The sequence below is a fragment of the Leucopleurus acutus genome (assembly GCF_964270905.1).
Source record: "Leucopleurus acutus genome assembly, chromosome: 10".
Lineage (NCBI taxonomy): Eukaryota > Metazoa > Chordata > Mammalia > Artiodactyla > Delphinidae > Leucopleurus > Leucopleurus acutus.
Genome location: NC_139153.1, coordinates 85,327,394 through 85,351,745, shown reverse-complemented (window position 1 = coordinate 85,351,745; position 24,352 = coordinate 85,327,394). Strand labels below are relative to the sequence as shown.

Below are 24,352 nucleotides of genomic sequence, written 5' to 3'. Positions count from 1 at the left end.
ATCCACAGGAATTTGCAGTGATAGTCGAGTCCCCTGTACCTTAGGGGAACTAGCTTCCCCTAACAGGGGCATCTTACATCACTTTATTACTGTATTACAATATCAAACCAGGAAGTTGACAGTGGTACAATACTGTTAACTAGAGTACAAACTTTATTCTGATGTCACCAGTTTGTACGTGCAACCATTTTTGCATATGTGCATGTGTCTGCATAGATAGTTCTATGAAATTTTATTCCATTTACAGATTTGCGTAGCTACCACTAAAATCAAGACATCTAACTCTTCCATCCAGACCAAAGAACTTGCTGGATATAATTTCCAAGGACTGCCCTTTATAGTCATACCCCCACTATCGCCTATCCTCTGGCAACCACTGATTTGTTCTCTACCCTTATAATATGGTCATTTCACAAATGATATATAAATGGAATCCTACAGCATTAAATTGCCTTTTAAACTGTCCAAATGTCTCCCATTAAAAAAATTACAGGGGCTTCCCTGGTGGCGCAGTTGTTGAGAGTCCGCCTGCCGATGCAGGGGACACATGTTCGTGCCCCGGTCCGGGAAGATCCCACATGCCGCGGAGCGGCTGGGCCCATGAGCCATGGCTGCTTAGCCTGCGCGTCCGGAGCCTGTGCTCCGCAATGGGAGAGGCCACAACAGTGAGAGGCCCAAGTACCACAAAAAAAAAAAAAAAAATTACAGCTCAGCCTCACATACTCTCCAGCTAGTTCTCTTTCTCCTCTCCTTCACAGTCAGACATACTTTCTGTGGTGGTGGTTTCTACACACCCAATAGCTTATTAGTTTTCACCCTACATTTCTGGCCATTCTTCTGTTTCCATTGTAGACTCATCCTTCCTCTACCTGGTCATGAAATGTTGTAGTTCCTCAAGGCTCAGTTCTGTATCCTCTTCATTTGACGTTTTCCCCCTAAGGGATCATCCATACCCATGGCTCCGGAACACAGTAACTCCCATATGAGCAGACCTGCGTCAGGAAGCCCTATGTGGAGAGCTAATTGCCTTTTGTACATGTCCATTAGGATGTCCTAAAGACCCCTGAAACTTAGTGCATCCAAAATCCAATTCAGCACATCTCACCCCTCCCCAAACTTTCAAATGTCCACCATGCCACCCCTGTTATCCTTGACCCTTCCCTTTCTCTCACTATCCCATATTCAATTCAAGTCTGTCAATTTAACTTTTAAGTCTATCTCATAAGCATCCCCTTCTACAACCCCGATCCAAGCTACCATCATCTCCCTTCTGGGCCACTGCCCTGGGCCCCTAACTGGTCACCCTGCATTCACTCTCTGCTCTTTCCACTATGGCCAGAATAACATATTTTAAATGGAAATTTCAAAATAAACTCATCCTGCCAATCCTTCTCCCACCTTTTAAAAATGCCTCATATCCTCCCATTGCTCCCAGGAGAAAGAACAAAATTCCTAATGAGGCCTAAGAGGTGACGCATAGGGACCCCTAATCACTTCCTCCAGCTCTTTTTTTTTTTCTTTTTGTGGTACGCAGGCCTCTCACTGTTGTGGCCTCTCCTGTTGCGGAGCACAGGCTCTGGACGCGCAGGCTCAGTGGCCATGACTCACAGGCCCAGCTGCTCTGCGTCATGTGGGATCTTCCCGGACCGGGGCACGAACCCGCGTCCCCTGCATCGGCAGGCAGACTCTCAACCACTGCGCCACCAGGGAAGCCCCTCCAGCTCTTTTTGAACTATATTCTTTTTTCTATGACACCTGACCTTCTTTCATTTGCTCAAAGTACAGCCCTGTGCCCAGAATATACTTCCTGATGCCTTGTTCACAGATTTAACTCTCCTTATCCTTTTGATCTCAGTTCAATCATTAACTCCACTGGGAAGTCTTCCCCGACACCCCAAAGAAGGTCAAATCCTACTATTATAAACACTCACAGCACTATGTACCTGTGCTTTCATGTGACTTATCAAACTTTTAATTTCATCTTTAATTATGAGATTAATACCTGTATCCCCTAAAGATAACTAACAGACACACGAAGGAAGGAACCATGCCTGTCTGAGTTTGCGTTGTACCCCTAGAGCCTAGCACACATGAGGATTCCAATGAATATTTGTTGAAAGAATAAATGAACATCGCAATTACTGGCCCACAATGATTCCTACAAAAGCTTTTTTATGAACCTGTAACCTGTTCATATTTTCTTAAGAACTAGCATGTACCCAAATGTGACACTGATATTTTAAAAATTATCCTACAGACAGTGCCCCATTTATGACTAGGTGGCAACCTTAAAGTTTACTTGTATTGCAGTTAATATTTCCCCATAGAAACAAGTTGTTAATAGCAATTAAGTTCTAATCCAGCCTACAAAATCTTATCTATGCCCTGAAGAACTCAGCATTTTCCTGTGAGGGGCTGTAAAACGGACTGCAGCTTTGAGCCATAAATTCAGGGCACATCTTAGTCCAGACCACACCTCAACTCCAAACCCTGAGTCCTCTGGACTCTTTCAGCCCTGAATCTTTAGCACCTCTTTTGGTCCTATGGCTTTCTGAGGCCCAAGCAGAGCAGTAGGTAATGTATTGGCAGAAGGAAAGTTCCAAAAGACAAGATACACTGGCAGCCAGAGGAAAAATAAGGGAAATCTACAGAAAAGATGTCACCAGTGACAGGGCTGGGTGAAGAGGACAGGGCTTGGAGAGAGGGGCTCTGGCAAATAGACTATCCAGGGCAAGCAGGGCGTGGGGAAGGCAAGCTCAGTACCCAAATAACTGGGTGAGCTGTGAATCAGATGTTTCTGAGACGGTGCATACTATATCCACAAAAATTGTTTTAACATCATGAACTCCACCCCATCCCCCAAGAGCTCTCAGTTCTTGTACCTTTTCACCAGAAGAAGTAAAGACAAACTACCAAAAATATCAATCCTAAATTCAGTAGGAAAACAATTTTCAACTGTACCTTTGTTCCATTCCAGGTAGAAAGGGGCCAAACAGCACAAAAACGGCTCCTTAGAGAAAGTAGAAACAGACTGAGATTGAGATCTTCTTTTAAATGATGTTTAGAATTTCTAGAATGGCTGCAGCTTGGAAATTTCAATTTGCTTGGTAACAGACTTGATTTGATTTCTTCAGAGAAAACCTTTTCAAAAGTAATTATGAGAGCAGAGCAGACGAGTCAGACTTCTCGTAAAATGCATGCTCAGTCAGCTGATGTGAATTTCAGTTGTCTTTATATATCTTTGAATGTTTCTGTTACTGTTCAGGCTCCACCCACAGCCTAGCAGCTTTAGGTAAACTCCCTGCCAACACCAGAATATGAAGTGTATTTGTGTTGGGGGGTAGAGGGGAGCGGTGGGGTGGGGGGTGTGTTTGGCAGACCCCTCAGTGGGGTGAAAGAGGAAAACACATTAAGGAAGAATTAATATCCTTCCCCAAGCTTTCTGAACTCTTCTGAAAGTGACTCAGCCTGTCACATACACACAAAATGTTTTTTTTTTAATGCAGTAAGAATAATTGCTTTATTAGAAAAAGAAGGGATCTCCGTAGAATATTTCCCATTGGGGTGTGGTTTAGTTCTGGCCTCAGTTTATTTCTGATCCCTACACTCCTCTGTATTTCTGTCTTCCCACCCCTAGAGCCCCAACCAGTGTCAATTCAGGGTCCAGTCCTGGATCTCCCAAGAAGTCTGTGGTCCTGCCTCCTGTTTGACAAATATCCTGTCATTTGGCTGGTCACCGTTCCAGCTCTAGCAAACAGGTTTTCTATGATTCTTTAAACAAGTACAATAAAGTGAAGAGCTCTCTGACATTTTGTCTGCCCATCTAGTTTTAAAAACTCGTATCAAGCCCTTCCTTCTTCATGAAAATCACCTACTCCATTTCTCACCCATTTTTTCTTCCTCCTGAATTCCTAGAGAATTCTGCACCTCACAATTTGCACTTTAGGAAAAAAGTAATACTAAGTTCTCTAAATATTTTATTTGTGTTGGTCTTGTCTATTAGATTGTAAGCTTACGGAGTGCAGGGAATGTGTCTTAGGACTTGTATTCACCACGGTGCTTACAATGATGTATAAGCAAACTCAGTGGCAAATTCCCAAAAAGCAGCAAGGGTCAGTTTTAACCACACCAGTTCTAGTTGGAGAAATGTCTCTTAATAGGATAAAGGAAGAAAGGGCTTCTACATAAGGCAATTCTTCTAGTTAACACCTTGTCCTGAAAGTAGTCTTTTCTTTCCCAAATCAAGAAGCTCTCTCAAATCCTTCCTTCTCTTGTTCTAGAAGACATCACATGATTTTTTAAAATTGAGGTATAACAAAGTAAGGTGTACTAATCTCGCATGTACATAGGTATATATCCATGTAACTACTTCCAAGGTATAGAACATTTCTAGTACTCCAGCTAACTCCACTCAATTCTAGTACTCTAGTACTCCAATCAATACCCACTCAAGGATCCATGCTTGGATTAATCAGAAGTGGCTCCCTGGCCCTTTCTGCCTACTGAGAATACAAGAAGAAGTCAGCGACCTGGAAGGAAGCCTTCACCCAGCCATACCAGTGCTGTGATCATGGACTTCTGGCCTCTAATACAATAATGATTTGCGGGAGATTGTTTCAAGATGGCGGAGTAGAAGGACGTGCTCTCACTCCCTCTTGTGAGAGCACCAGAATCACAACTAACTGCTGAACAATCATCGACAGTAAGACACTGGAACTCACCAAAAAAGATACCCCACATTCAAAGACAAAGGAGAAGCCACAATGAGACGGTAGGAGGGGCGCAATCACAGTAAAATCAAATCCCATAACTGCTGGGAGGGTGACTCACAAACTGGAGAACACTTACACCACAGAAGTCCACCTACTGGAGTGAAGGTTCTGAGCCCCACGTCAGGCTTCCCAGCCTGGGGGTCGGGCAACAGGAGGAGGAATTACTACAGAATCAGACTTTGAAGGCTAGCAGGATTTGACTGCAGGACTTCGACAGGACTGGGCAAAACAGAGACTCCACTCTCGGAGAGCACACACAAAGTAGTGTGCACATCGGGACCCAGGGAAAGGAGCAGTGACCCCATAGGAGACTGAACCAGACCTACCTAATGGTGTTGGAGGGTCTCTGCAGAGGTGGGTGGTGGTTCTGTCTCCCCGTGAGGACAAGGACACTGGCAGCAGACGTTCTGGGAAGTACCCCTTGGCATGAGCCCTCCCAGAGTCTGCCATTAGCCCCACCAAAGAGCCCGGGTATGCTCCAGTGTTGGGTCGCCTCAGGCCAAACAACCAACAGGGAGGAAACCCAGCCTCACCCATCAGCAGACAAGCGGATTAAAGTTTTACTGAGCTCTGCCCAACAGAGCAACAGCCAGTTCTACCCACCACCAGTCCCTCCCATCAGGAAACTTGCACAAGCCTCTTAGATAGCCTCATCCACCACAGGGCAGACAGCAGAAGCAAGAAGAACTAAACTCCTGCAGCCTGTGGAACAAAAACCACGTTCACAGAAAGACAGACAAGATGAAAAGGCAGAGGGCTATGTACCAGATGAAGGAACAAAATAAGACCCCAGAAAAACAACTAAATGAAGTAGAGATAGGCAACCTTCCAGAAAAATAATTCAGAATAATAATAGTGAAGATGATCCAGGACTTTGGAAAAAGAATGGAGGTAAAGATCAAGAAGATGCAAGAAATGTTTAACAAAGACCTAGAAGAATTAAAGAACAAACAAACAGAGATGAACAATACAATAACTGAAATGAAAACTATACTAGAAGGAATCAAAAGCAGAATAACTGAGGCAGAAGAACGGATAAGTGACCTGGAAGACAGATGGTGGAATTCACTGCTGCGGAACAGAATAAAGAAAAAAGAATGAAAAGAAATGAAGACAGCCTAAGAGACCTCTGGGACAACATTAAATGCAACAACATTTGCATTATAGGGGTCCCAGAAGGAGAAGAGAGAGAGAAAGGACCTGAGAAAATATTTGAAGAGATTATAGTCAAAAACGTCCCTAACATGGGAAAGGAAAGTCACCCAAGTCCAGGAAGCGCAGAGAGTCCCATACAGGATAAATTCAAGGAGAAACACGCCAAGACACATAGTAATCAAACTGGCAAAAATTAAAGACAAAGAAAAATTACTGAAAGCAGCAAGGGAAAAATGACAAATAACATACAAGGGAACTCCCATAAGGTTAACAGCTGATTTCTCAGCAGAAACTCTACAAGCCAGAAGGGAGTGGAATGCTATATTTAAAGTGATGAAAGGGAAGAATCTACAACCAAGATTACTCTACCAGGCAAGGATCTCATTCAGATTCGATGGAGAAATCAAAAGCTTTACAGATGAGCAAAAGCTGAGAGAATTCAGCACCACCAAACCAGCTCTACAACAAATGCTAAAGGAACTTCTCTAAGTGGAAAACACAAGAGAAGAAAAGGACCTACAAAAACAAACCCAAAACAATTAAGAAAATAGTAATGGGAACATAAATATCGATAATTACCTTAAATGTGAATGGATTAAATGTTCCAACCAAAAGACACAGGCTTGCTGAATGGATACAAACACAAGACCCATATATATGCTGTCTACAAGAGACCCACTTCAGACCTAGGGATACACACATACTGAAAGTGAGGGGATGGAAAAAGATATTCCATGCAAATGGAAATCAAAAGAAAGGTGGAGTAGCAATACTCATATTAGATAAAATAGACTTTAAAATAAAGAATGTTACAAGAGACAAGGAAGGACACTACATAATGATCAAGGGATCAATCCAAGAAGATATAACAATTATAAATATTATGCACCCAACATAGGAGCACCTCAATACATAAGGCAACTGCTAACAGCTATAAAAGAGGAAATCAACAGTAACACAATAATAGTGGAGGACTTTAACACTTCACTTACACCAATGGACAGATCATCCAAACAGAAAATTAATAAGGAAACACAAGCTTTAAATGACACAGTAGACCAGATAGATTTAATTGATATTTATAGGACATTCCTTCCAAAAACAGCAGATTACACTTTCTTCTCAAGTGCTCACGGAACATCCTCCAGGATAGATCACATCTTGGGTCACAAATCAAGCCTCAGTAAATTTAAGAAAATTGAAATCATATCAAGCATCTTTTCTGACCACAACACTATGAGATTAGAAATCAATTACAGGGAGAAAAACATAAAAAACACAAACACATGGAAGCTAAACAATACGTTACTAAATAACCGAGAGATCACTGAAGAAATCAAAGAGGAAATCAAAAAATACCTAGAGACAAATGACAATGAAAACACAATGATCCAAAACTTATGGGATGCAGCAAAAGCAGTTCTAAAAGGGAAGTTTATAGCAATACAAGCCTACCTCAAGAAACAACAAACATCTCAAATAAACAATCTCACCTTTACCTAAAGGAAATAGAGAAAGAACAAACAAAACCCAAAGTTAGTAGAAGGAAAGAAATAAAGATCAGAGAAGAAATAAATGAAATAGAAACAAAGACAATAGCAAAGATCAATAAAACTAAAAGCTGGTTCTTTGAGACGATAAACAAAATTGATAAACCATTAGCCAGACTCATCAGGAAAAAGAGGGAGAGGACTCATATCAATAAAATTAGAAATGAAAAAGGAGAAGTTACAACAGACACCACAGAAATACAAAGCATCCTAAGAGACTACTACAAGCAACTCTATGCCAATAAAATGGACAACCTGGAAGAAATGGACAAATTCTTAGAAAGGTATAACCTTCCAAGAGTGAACCAGGAAGAAATAGAAAATATGAACAGACCAATCACAAGTAATGAAATTGAAACTGTGATTAAAAATCTTCCAACAGGGCTTCCCTGGTGGCGCAGTGGTTGAGAGTCCACCTGCCAATGCAGGGGACACGGGTTCATGCCCTGGTCCAGGAAGATCCCACATGCCGAGGAGCGGCTGGGCCCGTGAGCCATGGCCGCTGAGCCTGTGCGTCCGGAGCCTGTGCTCCACAACAGGAGAGGCCACAACAGTGAGAGGCCTGCGTACCGCAAAACAAACAAACAAACAAAACCCATTCAAACAGTAATCACTCTTCTAACCTCTATCACCATAGGTTAGTTTTGCCTACTCTTGCCTTTCATATAAATGGAATCATACAGTAATATATCTGGCTTTTTCTCCCACCATTATGACTGTAGGATTTATCTACATTGTTACACATAGCAATGGTGTGTTCCTTTTCATTACTGTATAATATTCCATTGCATAAATACACTACATATTCTTTATGCTACTATTGTTAGATATTTGGATTGTTCCTTGTTTTGGCTATTTGACTAAATATGCTATAAACATTCCTGTGCATAACTTTTGGTGGACATAAGCCCTCATCTCTGGAGTGGCATTTCTGGGTCAAATGGTACATAAACATTAAACTGTGGTAGACACTGTCAACCAATTTTCCAACAAGGCTGTGCCAATTTATACTCCCAGTAGCAAATGCAAGAGTTCCTGTTGCACTATCACAGCTTTTTGCATCAGACATTTTTGCGTGTTTTTTAGTGTGCAGTTAGTCAACTGGACATTGCCAGTTGCATTCAAAGCAACTATGAACTTTTGTGATTGGTTTATCAGTCCTAACGCAAGCATATGGACAACCCAACAGATGCATCAAAAAAATGAATCTAAATCAGGTAAACACAGGAGGATAGACAGTAAGGAGTCTGTTATTTACTCCTGGCTAACAGTGATTCAAATATCTGAGAGAGAAGCAATAGTTAGTTCAGGTTAGAACAGCCCCCTCTAGGGTCCATGTTTTATTGCTGGAGGTAGTATGGTTGTATATTTATTACATGGTTAATAAATCCTATATAAGCCTCATTTAGGTAAAGGAAGCAGGAAACTACCAGAAGTAAATGAACCATGACGTGCACAACTGCTGAAGAAACCCACAGCAATTGCCAAGAGGAACCTAGACCCCTGTTTAGAAATAAGAGAAATCCAGGATGGGTGGTGAAAAATGAGCTATCGGAAAAAAATAACAAGTTGAGCAATCAGAGCAAAGATATCTCTTGCCAAGATGGGTTTAGTAAAAGAAACAATAGGGCTTCCTGGGCTTGCCTGGTGGCGCAGTGGTTGAGAGTCCGCCTGCCGATGCAGGGGACACGGGTGCGTGCCCCGGTCCTGGAGGATCCCACATGCCGCGGAGCGGCGGAGCGGCTGGGCCTGTGAGCCATGGCCGCTGAGCCTGCGCGTCAGGAGCCTGTGCTCCACAACGGGAGAGGCCACAGCAGTGAGAGGCCCGCGTATCGCAAAAAAAAAAAAAAAAAATTGTCATTTTAACAGCAGGAACCCGAATTCAATCCACTGAATTCTCTTGAGGAGAGAAGAGGTTTCTTTCTGACTTATTTGAGTATTGACAGAGAAACAAAGGAAACTTTAGAATGCAAGAGAAGGAAATTCTGGAATTGGCACAAAGAGACGGAAGTGGGAGGTAAGAAGAGAGGCAGGCCTGTGACAGGCATCAGGAAGACGTGACCACTGGTTGACCCCTGAGCTGGATCTAAGCAATGGGAAGCTCATCGCTCCTTCCCCATCCTTGGAATGTATGTTTGCCCACCTTTCCCACAGTGGGAGCTGTTCCAAGGTCGTAGCCTTGAGAGAGTAGGGTGTTGAGGCCATCTGGACTGAATACATGACTGAACCCAGTTAAGGCTTGTACTGATACATACACTTTAAGATTCTGGTGGGTGGGTTCGGAGATCTACTCTTGCAGTCGCCCAAGACAAGCCTCATGGATAAGTTTCCTTGCTTATTAAACCTGCCACCTACCAATCTGAACGGTCTGCCTTTCTTTGGTCTACCCCTGCCCTCCTTGTATGGGACCAGTTTGTGAACCAATAGCCTCTCAACAGGACAGGAGAGGGGTCCTACTGAGAAAGGTGAGAAATCCCTGGTGATGGGGTGGCCAAAGGACTTTTAAGAACAGTATGTGCTCTCTGGAGGGCTGTGACATCAGCACTTCCTTACGACTCCACCTTACACAAGGTGAATGCCATTTGGGAAATACAAGGGAGACAGATGTGCTCAGGCCAGGATGGGCTATAAGAAGGAGTGAGATCAGGAGATCATTGGTCAAAGAAAACTGGACCCAGAGGGGACCGTAAGTACAAAACCCCTCAGAATTAAAATGGAAAAACCCTAGGGGAGGCATTACATTTCTCATCACATATGATATTGGGAATTAGACATTTTAATTTAAATCTCAAAGGACAGGGTAGCCTTCAGGAAGATGTTGTGTAAATGAAACAGGAGCCATGAAAAGTGGCAACAAGAGAACAAAGAGTTAAGAAAATAAATAAGACCAAGAGCGCCCAAGCAAAACAGAAGCAGTAGAGGCCTTAAGCAGCAGAATAACATGTCAAAAAACAAATCTAGGGCTTCCCTGGTGGCGCAGTTGTTGAGAGTCCGCCTGCCGATGCAGGGGACGTGGGTTCGTGCCCCGGTCCGGGAAAATCCCACATGCCGTGGAGCGGCTGGGCCCGCGAGCCGTGGCCGCTGAGCCTGCGCGTCCGGAGCCTGTGCTCTGCAATGGGAGAGACCACAACAGTGACAGGCCTGCGTACCGTAAAAAAAAAAAAAAAAAAAACCAAATCTAGAATCTGTGACACAGAAAATCAATTTAAGGAATCTAAAACAACAGCAACAGAAAAAAGAGTGAAAGAAAGAGAACAAGGAAGTGAGAGAGAATAATTATGAAAAACAAAATAGCAGGAAGAAAAACATACAATAACTAATTTCTGTATAACAGGAATTCCAGAAGGAGAAAAGATAATAAATGAAGAAGGAATGATCAAGGAAATAATAGAACTTTTTCTGAGCTAAAGAAAAAGTTGATTTCATATTTAAAGGATCTAATGACTGTAGGGCAGAAATACTGAAAAAAAGGCATCCTATAGATCAGTCCCCGGTCCCCAACCTTTTTGGCACCAGGGACTGGTTTCGTGGAAGACAATTTTTCCAAGGACCAGGGGCAGGGGGGATGATTTGGGGATGATTCAAGCACATTGCATTTATTGTGCACTTTATTTCTATTATTATTACATTGTAATATATAATGAAATAATTACAAAACTCACCATAATGCAGAATCAGTGGGAGCCCTGAGCTTATTTTCCTGCAACTAGATGGTCCCATCTGGGGGTGATGGGAGACAGTGACACCCGAGGTATGTTGCTTAGGTCCAGTCTACTCCGTAATCTCATTTTGGTTGCTGTCACTGCAGAAAACCCTGCTTCACAAAGATGAGATGTTGGAAATGGAAGCAGGCTTTTCAGCGCTTCTGTGGCAATCTCAGGATATTCCACCCTGACTGTAATCCAGAACGTATGGAGATTTGAAGTTGTCTCAAACATACTTTTAAGGCCACCGTCATTTGTGATCTCAAGCAGTTGATCGTCTTCTGGCACAGACAAAGCCGATTCACCTGGCTTATTCACAAATGGGTCTTTTGTGGTTGGGAAGTAATGCTCAAACTCTTCTGAAAGCTGAGATAGGCAATCATGCACCATCTGGGAGAAAGAAGGCCCTGGCTCAGTCTCTTTCAAAATCTCTGCTAATGTTTGAAACATGTTAAAAATCCCAATGTTCACTCGTCACCCCCATAATTCCAGTTTGGCTTTGAATGCAGCCACTTTATCTGCCGACTAGAGCACAGTTGTCGTTCTCCCCTGAAGTGACAGATTGAGTTCGTTGAGCAGGCTGAATATGTCACACCAGTAAGCAAGTTTTGCGACCCATTCTGTGTCACTGAAATGTGCTGCCAGTGGTGACTGTTTTTCTGAAAGAAATCTCTGGAGTGGCTCTCAAAATCTCTGGCCAGTGATCTCCCTTAGAAAGCCATCTCACTTCTGTGTGTAAGAGAAGACGTGTGCGCTCTGCGTCCATCTCCTCACAGAGCTGCGTGAACAGACGTGAGTTAAGGGCATGTCCTTTAATGTGGTTGATAATTTTAATCACATCCTGCAAAACGTTGTTAAGTTCGGGTGACATTTTTTGTCTAGCCAGCATTTCTCTACGGATGACACAGTGCGTAGACTCACATTCAGAAGTGACCTCTTTGACCCGAGTAGTGAAACCAGAAAGCCATCCAGTCATGGCAGCCGCTCTGTCCATGCATATACCGACAGAAAATGACCAGTTCAATTTTCCTGATATGTAATCATTCAAAAACTTGAATAGTTCTGCAGCTGTGGTGTTGGTTGGCAGCAAAAGTGCACATAACATATCCTCAAGCACATCCTCCTGAAAAATATATCACACAAAAACAAGCATTGTTGGACTTCCCTGGTGGAGCAATGGTTAAGAATCGGCCTGCCAATGCAGGGGACACGGGTTCGAGCCCTGGACCAGGAAGATCCCACATGCCGCGGAGTAGCTAAGCCTGTGTGCCACAACTACTGAGCCTGTGCTCTAGAGCCCATGAGCCATAACTACTGAGCCCACGTGCCACAACTACTGAAGTCCACGCACCTAGAGCCCATGCTCCACAACAAGAGAAGCCACCACAGTGAGAAGCCCGCGCGCTGCAATGAAGAGTAGCCCCCACTCGCCACAACTAGAGAAAGCCCACGTGCAGCAACGAAGACCCAAAGCAGCCAAGAATAAATAAAACAAAATAAATCAATTTATGTATCAAAAAACAAGCACTGTTGCCTTGTTGTCAACATCGGTAGGCTCGTCAACCTGGATTGCGTACCACGGTGGCTCATTAATTCTCACTAACAATTGTGCCTCAGTATCCTCTGCTGTTTCATCAATCATTTAGTTATGGTGCTAACCGATAGAGGAACACGTGCCACCTTTTGAACTGCAGCCTCTCCTAAAAGTTCATGACAAATGTCCTTAGCAGCAGGCAGGATCAACTCTTCACCAATAGTAAAGGGCTTCTTAGCTTTAGCAATGCCATTAGCCACTAAGTATGATGCTCTCAGTGCAAACACATTTGATGAAGTGGTGGCCTTCAATAATTGCTTCTGTTCTTCGTGTTCATGTTTTTTCCTTTTGAAAAACTCCAAAGGCTTGCCTTTTAATGCAGGGTGCTTGGTCGCCATGTGGTGAAGCAGTTTTGAAGGTTTCATGGCTTCATTGGATAGCTGGTTGCCACATATTATACAAAGCGGGATTGGAGAATGTGATCACCTGTTGCAATGAACCTGTAATTTAAGTAGGACTCTTGGTATTTTCTTTTAAATGCAGCTTTCTTTTTGTGGGCAGTCTTAGAGTTTTCTGCTGTCTCATCATTGGGTCTTTCCCCCTTTTCAAAGAAGCTCTCCAGCGACGTTTGTTTTTTACTCATTTTGGCTAGGGTTCGCTTGTGGGCTTACCAAAACTGTGACTGAGACAAGTGCCCAGTGTGGGAAAGAGACGCGGACGGAAGTGGTAAATAAAATAATGGGTGGGCCATGCGCAGACTAAAATAAGTGTCGGATTCTGACTTACAGCCTGCCACCAGATGCAGCTGTACAACTGAAGTACGTCAACTCAGTTGCCACTATAACACCTGCCACCAGGTGCAGCTTAATTGCTACTTGCTACTCACTGATAGGGTTTTGATGTGAGTCTGCAAGCAATTGATTTATTATGGTGTCTGTGCAGTCAAACCTCTCTGCTAATGACAATCTGTATTTGCAGCCGCTCCCCAGCGCCGGCATCACTGCCTGAGCTCCACCTCAGGTCACCAGGCATTAGATTCTCATGAGGAGCACGCAACCTAGGTCCCTCCCATGTGCAGTTCACAGTAAGGTTCGCGCTCCTATGAGAATCTAATGCCGCTGCTGATCTGACAGGAGGCGGAGCTCAGGCTGTAATGAGAGCGATGGGGAGCGGCTGTAAATACAAATGAAGCTCTGCTCACTCGCCCACCGCTCACCTCCTGCTGTGCAGCCCAGTTCCTAACAGGCCAGGGGCCAGGACCGGTCTGTGGCCTGGGGGTTGGGGACCCCTGCTATAGATAATCTGATGAAATTTACAAATGACAAAAAAAAAACCCTACAAGAAATCCTACAAGCTTCCAGACCATGCCCCTACCCTACCCTACTCCCTCCACCAAAAGACTCGCCTGACTCAAGCACCAGACAAGGGAAAAGAAACCTGCTGACATCCTCTCATTTGTAAACTGAATGCCAGAGAACCACATGGAAGGATATTTATGCAATTTTGAGGGAGAAGTCTACAGCCTATCTGTAATTCAAGCAAGGCTGTAAAATAAAGACCTTTTCAGACGTACGAGGACTCAGAATATACACTTTTCAACTGTGCCCTCAGAAAATCAGTTCCACAGTATCCTAATCGTTGCAGCCTCAAACTCCTCTATAACAGAATGCTCCATCCCTTCCAAAGAAGCCCTCCCGCCTTCTCTAGTAGATTTGTAATGTCCCCACGCTCACCCACACAATACCCTTGGTCTCTAGGCCTCAAATCATTGTCCTAATAAAAACCTCCGATGATGTCTTTTAGCAACTATCCTCTCTATTTTCCCCCCATCTACCAAGTTTCTTGCTTCCCTTCTTCCTCCTCTCAGTTCCCTAACTTTATCCCTCCCCCATGCCATCTGGCTTCTCCCACCAATTCACCGGGACAGATGCCATCAGTAGCCTCCACACTGTGAAGGGTGATGAGCATTTGTCAGACCTTCATTAGTACCTTGACCTCATTGTTACACTCAGTGCTGCTACCTACCTTTCTTGAAACTTTCCTACTCTCTAGAAATCTGAGAAGTAAATATATTCTCTCCTGGGTCTCCATAGCTCTGTTTCTGTTTTGTTCTACCTCTGTTTGTTTTGTTTTTCTCCTTCTTTTCTGCCTGACCTTAAATGTCCCTGTTTCCCAGGCTCCCTTGCTTCACTGATCTTATTACAGAGACTGTCTGCCTCACTCATTTGTTTCCAGGGAGCAAAACCTCCTCAAGTGAAAAGAGGGATCTGCTGGGAGGATCCAGCAAATCTCAAAGAACTCTTCCTCTCGTGTCAGGATAGGGCAAAACACGTATCCCCCTTCTCTTTGTGTTTCCATGGCCTATGGGAGAAAGGGAAAAGACCGATCTGGATGACTAGACACTAGCATTTACAGGCTCAAGTTCAAGAGTGGGCAGGACCACTAAGGAATGGGCCCAGTGAAGGGGGGAGGCCTGGGGTTCTGTTTTAGGCTACTGGTTGGACTCAGAATCCCCTCTGCAAGCCCAGTCATATCTCCACAGGCACATAGGAACATGCAAGTCCCCCAAGGGAAATCCAGGATGGAAGATTGAGGACCCCACGTAAACCTCTGTCCTCAGCCATGTTCTGTAATCTGGCTTTTATCAAAGAAGTCTGAACTGGGATTTATAGGGTACTGTTCTGAGTAATAAAATCATTCTTTCTGCCCATTTGCAAGTGGGTCTTTATGTGTATGCCCCATTTGCTAGAACTTAGGGAACTCTCTCCCTGAACAGTATTAGAGGAACTTGAATTCATTCTAAGACTGTGAGCATTGTAGATTATGAACTCTGAAAGACAAGCAGTATCTCCTTCTTATTGCCCATATCTGGCAAGAAGAGCCTAGGCCAGAAGCACACAGTAAATGTTAAATAAATATTGGTTCAACAGAGATCCTCAGCATATTCCCTTCTTAGAAGTATTAACTAGTTTCCTTCTGTAACCAAATCCATATGTCCTTTTCATCCTGCTTCCATTTTCCCTTCCTACAAATACTGAAAGGCCACTTCCATCTCCTTTTCTCATTTCTGGGAGAATCTGACATAAATATCAAACATTTTTGAAGGATTTTGAAATTTCAGGAGAACAAATAAATATGGGATAACATTTGCTAATCAATGTTAATGGCATCCTCTGCCAGTACAGAAGAAATATTCTAATGTAATTGTTTCACTTGAATTCGTTTAACTTCCCTATTTGTACAACATTAGGATAAACTGGATGGAGAAACATTAGAGGTCAGCTATTTGTTGCTGTGTTCATGGCCTGAGTGCACAGCTGCGTCCTAGCTGATGAAAATGGCACTCCAAAGGATCAAGCACTGTTTCTTTTCCTGTGGAGTGTTGTTGGATTGTTCATCTTCTTTTCTGGACCAAGGAGACAGCCAAGAGGGAGGGAGTTCGTTTTTTAGTTATTCTTGACCTATACGTTATAGGTTGCTCTTTATCTCCACTTGATTAATTTCAGCTGAGGCCTTCTCATCAGTTATAAGTTAATTAGCCTCACAACTGGCCAGACAGCTCTGCCATTCCACAGCTCTTGGTCATTTTTTAAATCTATTCCAGAAGCCCACTCTCAGGTTGATCCCCAGTCCTCTAAGCGTCAAGGCATTTAATCTATATCCTTAAGGGAAAACATCTGTGGTCTTCCTACCACAAATGACCCACAGTTCAGCTAAACACTTACAGGGCACCTTTGGGTGGTGAGCCTTAAACTGAGTGCTGGAGATATAAAATCAATAAAATCAAAGAAGGTACACTCCCTAGTTGTCAGGAGTTCACAGGAGACAGACATCTAGTTGGAAAATGTCAGCAAAACGTGACAAATGACCAATTCCTCCACCTTGGTTCCAGAATTCATCCTCCAATCCATAGTCTCAGGAAACTTTGGCTTTGTCCCTTTCTCTCCTAATTCTTCCACTCTCCCCTCTACCTGCTACTTCATTTTAGCATTTATATATATGGAAGCCTCTCCTCATTTGAAAACTGTAATTCTTAACTCACCAGTATCTCCCAGCAATGATTCTTCCTCTTCACTTTCATAGTCAAAGCAATGAAAAGTAGTAGTCACTCACTGTTTGTCTCTCTTCCTCCTTTCTCTTTCCTTTCCATTGACCCCTCAAGCCACCCCATATGAATTCTACCCCCTTCATTCCACCAGAAGTATTCTCCCTAAGGCACCAATATCTTCCACATCATGAAATCTCAACAATATTTTTCAGTCATCCCGTTACTGGACAGCTCAGCTCCAGTTGGCAGCATTCTTCTTTTTGAGACACCCTCTCATTTTGGTCTTCACAGAACCATTCCTGTCCTCCCTTCCTCCCCCAACTTCTTCACAACACCAAACCCTGTCGCCTCCAAGTGAACAGAGTGCCCTGGTCCCAGCCCATATCATTCTCATCCAGCCGCAGCAGGAACATCCTAACTAAGTTCCGGCCTCTTCTCCTGCCAACCCGCCTCCAACCCACTTGCTACATTACAGCCAAATGAGCTTTGTAAATGTCAGATTTAATCCTGTCTCTTTTCTGCCTTAAACTCTCTATGATTTCCACCTTCCTTGAGGATAAAGTTCAAAATCCTTAGTATGGCTTATAACACGCATCCTGGTCAGACTTGTGTCTGCCTCTGCAGCCTTTTTTCCTACCATTCTCTTCTTCCCTCTCCCCACTATGGCCAGTGTGACCTTATCGGTTTTCAAATGTTCCGTGGACTTTTTCATTTCAACTGTTCCTTCTGCTTGAATGTCCTTCCTCCCCATCTTTGCCTGACTAACTCCAACTCACTACTCAGATTTCCACTTAAATGCCACTTCATCTAGAAATTTCTTATAGCACAATTTCAGTTAAATGCCCATATAAGATCCTATAGCATTCAGAACTTTGCATTTCTCTTTCTTAATATCCAGCATGCCTATTATTACTTATTCAGTGTCTGTCTTCATCCCTAGACATTAAGCTAAATGAAAGCAGGGGTCATGCTTGCCTTGTTCATTGCTGTATCCCCAACACCTAGCATGGTGCATATTTTTGAATGAATGAATGGATACACTGAATGCTGTTAAAAATAACAAAGAGGGACACCTAAGCCTGTCCTCAGAGGGAAAGGAGGGCCAAGCTGCTTCTAAACCTATACTACTATAATTTCTAGGGGAAATTCAATCAAAACCAATGCAAGAGTTTATAGAAAGAGCTGGATGTTTGTAAAGGGTGAGAATATTTGTGGAAATCAGCTAAGGCGACAATGGGTTGTAAGAGAACCATTGTTATTCTGAAGTTTTATAATATAAAATACAACAGAATCTACCATGTGACAATATCCAATACCTCTGGCCAGTAGTATGGTTCATATCCTGAGGACATATTTGTTATATTAGATAAACTCAGGGTGCATATCTTGAGCTAAGTAGATGTGTGGCGGCATAAACACAAACAAGAGTTTCTGGGATGAGACATTTGGCGTTAGCTCATTCCATAAGTCAACAAAGCCTGGACCTAGAATCAAGGCTTTATACAAAAATTTGATCTAGAGAAAAAGAAATCCACAAGAAATTGAAAAATCATAGATGTTTAGGGTTGAAAGGAACCTTACATTATCCAGTTGAACCCGCCTGCTCTTCTCCCTGCCACTGTTGGATGAGGTTAAGTCACTTTCCTAAAGTTTTGTGCCCAGTTAGTGGCAAATTTGGTAATAGAAACCCAGTTTCTGTATCAATGAAACTGAATTCTTTCTGATCCTTGACTCTAATAAACTCTAATTTCATGGAATTTATAAGCTTTCTCCAAATTATGTCCTGAAAAAGGTTTTCTGGAAATCCTTGCCTTCCTCTAATCTGATCCTGGTTCACCAAACAGCATACCCTGCATAGAGAGACCCTTTAGGTGCTGCTAAATAACACCTTCCCCTCACCACCCACACTTCTGAAAGGCTCAGGAGGTGATAATAGTAGTAACTGAAGGACTCTGAGGAACTCCTTGACATCATGCCATAAAGGAGAACTCAAGGAGTAAGTCCTCTATGGTGGCGTTGTACGACATTGTTCTCATCTGTCCTTTCCGAGTTCTGGAACAGTCTCCTTGCTGTCATAGACTATTTGGAAAACTTCTCCTGTTTTAAAAACTTATTCAAGATGATCTAGCAACTCCACTCATAGGTATGTATCCAAAAGAATTTAAAGCAGGGGCTCAAACAGATACTTGTATACCAATGCTCTTAGCAGCCTTATCCACAACAGCCAGAAGGTGGAAACTACCCAAGGGTCCATCCATAGATGAGTTGATAAACAGAATGTGATATATACACAATGGAATATTATTCAGACACTAAAAAAGGAACGAGATTCTGATACCTGCTACCACATGAATACAACTTGCAAACATCATGCTAAGTGAATGTCAGACACAAAAGGACACATGTTGTACAATTTCATTTACATGCAATACTAACGCATCTAGAGTTAGAACAGAGTTACCAAGGGTAGGAGGGAGGGAGTTATTTCTTAATGGGTACATAGTTTCTGTTTGAGATGGTGAAAAAGGTATTGCTTAATGAATACATAGCTTCTGTTTGGGCTGATGAAAATGTTCTGGAATAGTAGTGATTGTTTCACAACTTTGTAAATGTACTTAATGCCACTGAGTGTACACTTAAAAATGGTTAAGATTGTGAATTTTATGTTTTATATATATTTGACTACAATGCAAAAAAACAGTACTCAACAGCTCTCAGTTCCCGCCAAGATGGAATCCTAAAATTCCATCCAAAGGAAGGTACAAAAAGAGAAACCAAGGAACAAGAAACAGAGGAAACAAACAAAACAAAAAATAAAATGCAAGATATAAGCTCTAACATATCAACAATTACCTTAGGGACTTCCCTGGCAATCCAGGGGTTGAGACTCCGTGCTTCCACTAAGGGGGGCACGGGTTAGATCCCTGGTTGGGGAACTAAGATCCCACATGCCATGCGGGTGGTGTGGCCAAAACAAACAACAAACAAAAAATTACCTTAAATATAAGTAGTCTAAATACAGTAATTACAAGACAGAAATTTGCAAAGAGAATGAAAAACCATGAACCAACAATATGCTGTCTGTAAGAAATTCATTTCAGATACGACACAGAAAGATAGAAAGTAAAAGGATAGGAAAAGATATACTATACGTTAAACAAAAAGCAAGATTTGACTATATTAATGTTGATGGAATCAATAATCATTAATTTTGAGCCACACTTTAAATATTCAACTTGTGAGAAAAAAGTTAAAACTTAAGGCTAGGGCTTCCCTGGTGGCACAGTGGTTGAGAGTCCACCTGCCGATGCAGGGGACACGGGTTCGTGCCCCGGTCCGGGAAGATCCCACATGCCGCGGAGTGGCTGGGCCTGTGAGCCATGGCCGCTGAGCCCGCGCGTCCGGAGCCTGTGCAAAAACTTAAGGTTAAATGGATTCATATGCCTGTTTTCCAAACAAGCCAACATCAGTAAAGCACATTACCTTATTCAGTTTCCCTCTTAATAAAGCACCAGTGTCCTCTTCCTGCGAAGCATCAAAACTGAAACATGCTCGGATGAGGACAGACACACGTTCTCTTCCTCTGTTGTGACACTTGGCTCCTGTGAAGTCGAATGCTGCCATACTGAGCTCTGCTAGCTACACACACCCTGTACGGACAGCAGCAGTTCAATCCAGGGTTGACTAAATCGTCGTGTATGCTGGGGAATGGAGCGAGGCAGTGCCTTAAAAGAGAGTGATGATACAGACCTGCCCTCCTGTCTGCGAGAGGGAAGTTAAGGTGTGGGAAACAAATTATGCTTTTTAAATTGCAGAATTGTAACCCCAAGAAGCAGAACTTTGCAGCTAGTTCTTTGGGTTCCACTTCCCTTTCTGTTCAAGTTCAAGACCAGAGTTTCTTGAACTGACACATTGATCTGATGCACAGGGCCAGGAACCATCTAGCACATGAATAGAAGAGCAGTGTTTCTCAGGCCTGAGAACTTACTCCCCCTCCGCCTTTATGCTGTGAAGACTGGCTCTGGATGTTATCTTCTTTCCTTCTGAGGCCCGTTCTATTTCTAGTTTCCAAACTACGAACAACTGAATTTCTTATGTAAACATGGAGAGGCAGGATTTTTAGTTTAAAAGGGGTAGATGTTATATACAGGTAAATATAATTTCCAGGATCAGAAATTAAATGTAAAGTTGTGAGAGAAATAAAAAACACCTGATGCATACATTCTTCCAGCACTAAATTCAATGAAGAATATATGACATTGACTAATACTTAAAGAGTACCACCTGCAAGAAATACGGCTATCCTGTTCAAATGGTCAGGTCTTGTGTCCAGATTTGACATCTAGAGGTCATCACCTACAATGCAGTAAAGGCATTTCTAGCCACTCATCTTCCTGGTGACCATCCTAAGTACTGAGAAAGCATTAAGAGGAATATACCAACTTTGTGTATAGTCAGATTTAGGATCAGCAGTTTTGAAGGTCATAATAAATATAAGGGAAATAATTTTTCTTAAGATATTTACTTCCGGGGAAGCTACAATAAATGAAAGATATATGATTAAATAATTACTGGAACTAGACTCTAGTTTAGGGAGATAAATGTGTGATCCCCCTATCATTCCAGCAGTTCCAATCTTATATTACATTTTTCTGGTGGGAAATATTTGACCAAGTATCTTCCAGTTTGGAAATTAAAAGAATGAGTTGCGGGCTTCCCTGGTGGCGCAGTGGTTGAGAGTCCGCCTGCCGATACAGGGGACACGGGTTCGTGCCCCGGTCCGGGAAGATCCCACATGCCGCGGAGCGGCTGGTCCCGTGAGCCATGGCCGCTGAGCCTGCGCGTCCGGAGCCTGTGCTCCACAACGGGAGAGGCCACAACAGTGAGAGGCCCGCGTACAGCAAAAAAAAAAAAAAGAATGAGTTGCTAGGAATTAGATTGTATTTCCAAAAATGGCAGCACCTTCCCACGAGGCTGTTCTTACAATGTGACTGACATTCCTCTCACTGAGATCTGTGTTCCCTCCACTTGTATCTGGGTGGGAGATTGTGACTGCTCCAAACAGTGGAGTATACGACAAACGTGATCCTTCGTGGCTTCTGAAGCTGTGTCTGAAATCATACGGCTTCCACCTGGCCCTCTCTCTTTGGGACCTGTCCTTGGATGCTACCATGTTATAAGGAAGCCTGGGCCACATGAAGGAACCATGTGTAGGTGTCCAGCAACTCCAGGCATGTGAGGGAGTGAGATTTCTGATGACTCCATCCCCAGCCCCTCGAGTCTTCCAGCTGAGGCTCCAGACAGCACGTAGCAGACACAAGCTGTCCCTGCGGCGGTGCCCTGACTGAAAATGCCTGACCCACAGGCTCTGTGAGCATAATAAATGCTGGGGGAAAAAAGTACTCACGTGATACTTAAATTAAGTTTCTATTAGTATAAAAGGAAAACATGACAGGTCTTGTCAGGCTAGAGGGCCACAGAGACACAGCAGTAGCTCCACACAGTACAGTTATAGAGTCTGTTAGAAAAAACTTACACAGAAGAAATAGAACACATGGAATCCCCCAACTCTCATTTCCCCATAGCCTGGGCCAGGCAGAGATAATCTGTACCCACCATGGCCACTGTGCAGCCGAGAAGGGCCAGCCTCTGACAGTAGTCTGGATTCACTAGAGAAAGGACATGATCTCACACCAAAGATGTTGCCACGTTACACATTTATGTTGTTGCAAAGGTATGTTGGCCTATGGAATACTTAGGTTCTCCAGGTCCTGGGAAATGAATAACAGGATTTTTAGGTCCAGCAAGAAGAGTAGGGAGAATGCATATTGAGGGCCTGGGTCTATAGCGAAGGTCAGAGTCTGCATATGGAAGGCCCTGGAACTATGCTGAAGTGCCTGTGTATACCCAGAATGCTTAGCATCCGCCAAAAGCCTTGCTGTCCCTTTACAGACTGGCTCCAGCCAGCTCAGCCTGGTAGAAGGAGATAGGTACTCAGGCCATCCAGATTCCTCTCCCAACAGATATAAAGAGAAGAAAGTGAAAACCTCCCCTAACCTTCTCCTCTGCCCTCCTCCCATCAATTAAAACAAGACTGAGTTATCTTTCACCCTTCAGTTTGACAGAATTTTAAAGATGAATATTATTCAGTGTTGGTGAGCACATTGGGAAAGGTGTATGTTCATAATGCTCATAGGAGTATAAATTGGTAACTTTAGGGGGAAATTTGACAGTATTTAGCAAATTTTAAATGTGAGTATCCTTTGATTCAGCAATTCTACTTCTAGTATAAGTTTGTTTGTTTGTTTTTTAAGAAGTATTTTAGCACTTGTACAAAAAGATGTCTGGGGCTTCCCTGGTGGCGCAGTGGTTGAGAGTCCACCTGCCAATGCAGGGGACACGGGTTCGTGCCCCGGTCTGGGAGGATCCCACATGCCATAGAGCGGCTGGGCCCGTGAGCCATGGCCACTGAGCCTGTGCATCCGGAGCCTGTGTTCCGCAACAGGGAGAGGCCACAACAGTGAGAGGCCCGCATACCGCAAAAAAAAAAAAAAAAAGATGTCTGTTGCAACAAAATATTGAAAATACCAATAGAGGAATGAGCAAATAAATTACGGCACAACCTTGTGGATATAGCAGTTAGAAATGAAGTAGATTTATAGATACCAACATAAATAGGGCTCTACAACACATGTTGTTCATTTATATTTTTTGATTTGGAGTGTGCCAAAAATTCTACTTATAATTACTTTGCTTTAAAATTAATATCCACTTTACTAATGCTACAAAATTGCTACACTATTGCTGGGAGTGATATATATTTGCTCACCAGCAGATGGAGTCTGGAACATATTGATTACATTTGAATTTCCAGAAACTCTTTCAATCTAGTACATGATAGTTACTCAAGAACTGTTTCATCAGTGAATGAAATGATCAGGCCAGCAGTGCCAAGGTTCCTTCCAGATCCAGTTCTTTGATTCTACCTGGAGAAAAACTGTTCTTATTAATAAAATGGTCATGATAATACCTCCCTCAAAGAGCTGCCATGATGATAAACAAGATATACAAAATTAGTTTCTAAGTTATAATTTGCTGTACAAATTCCAGGAGCTATTTTGTGGTCGGTCTTCACTGGATAAAAACGACTTCTCTGCCAAGTTCAGAGTCACTCTGGGAAGTTTCAGGGAGCCTTATTTCAATGTTTATGTAAGAAGAGCGGAGAAGCAGGAAAGGGCAGGAGGAAGGATCAAACATTAAAAACACTGCCATAGGGCTTCCCTGGTGTCGCAGTGGTTGAGGGTCCACCTGCCGATGCAGGGGACACGAGTTCGTGCCCCGGTCCGGGAAGATCCCACATGCCGCGGAGTGGCTGGGCCCGTGAGCCATGGCCGCTGAGCCTGCGCGCGTCCGGAGCCTGTGCTCCACAACGGGAGAGGCCACACAGTGAGAGGCCCGCGCGCGAACAGCAAAAAAAACAAACAAACAAAAAACACTGCCATAGTTGAAGATGAAGAGGAGGCTGATGACATGTGCCGCATTTGAAGGCTAGCGTGTTAAAAAAAAAAAGTGACAGTAATAGTCAGGAA

The 24,352-nt window shown here is 43.2% G+C and overlaps 1 protein-coding gene across 1 annotated transcript in view; it reads right to left on the bottom strand.

Annotated features, from left to right (window-relative positions):
* LOC309967380 (cytidine monophosphate-N-acetylneuraminic acid hydroxylase) overlaps positions 1-21,673 on the bottom strand; it is a 95,335-nt gene extending 73,662 nt beyond the window's left edge. Inside the window, exon 1 of the mRNA XM_082847994.1 lies at positions 19,617-21,673. The gene's annotated coding sequence lies outside the window, so the exon portion shown is untranslated. The remainder of the gene's footprint in view (positions 1-19,616) is intronic.
* Between the last annotated feature and the right edge of the window lie 2,679 nt (positions 21,674-24,352).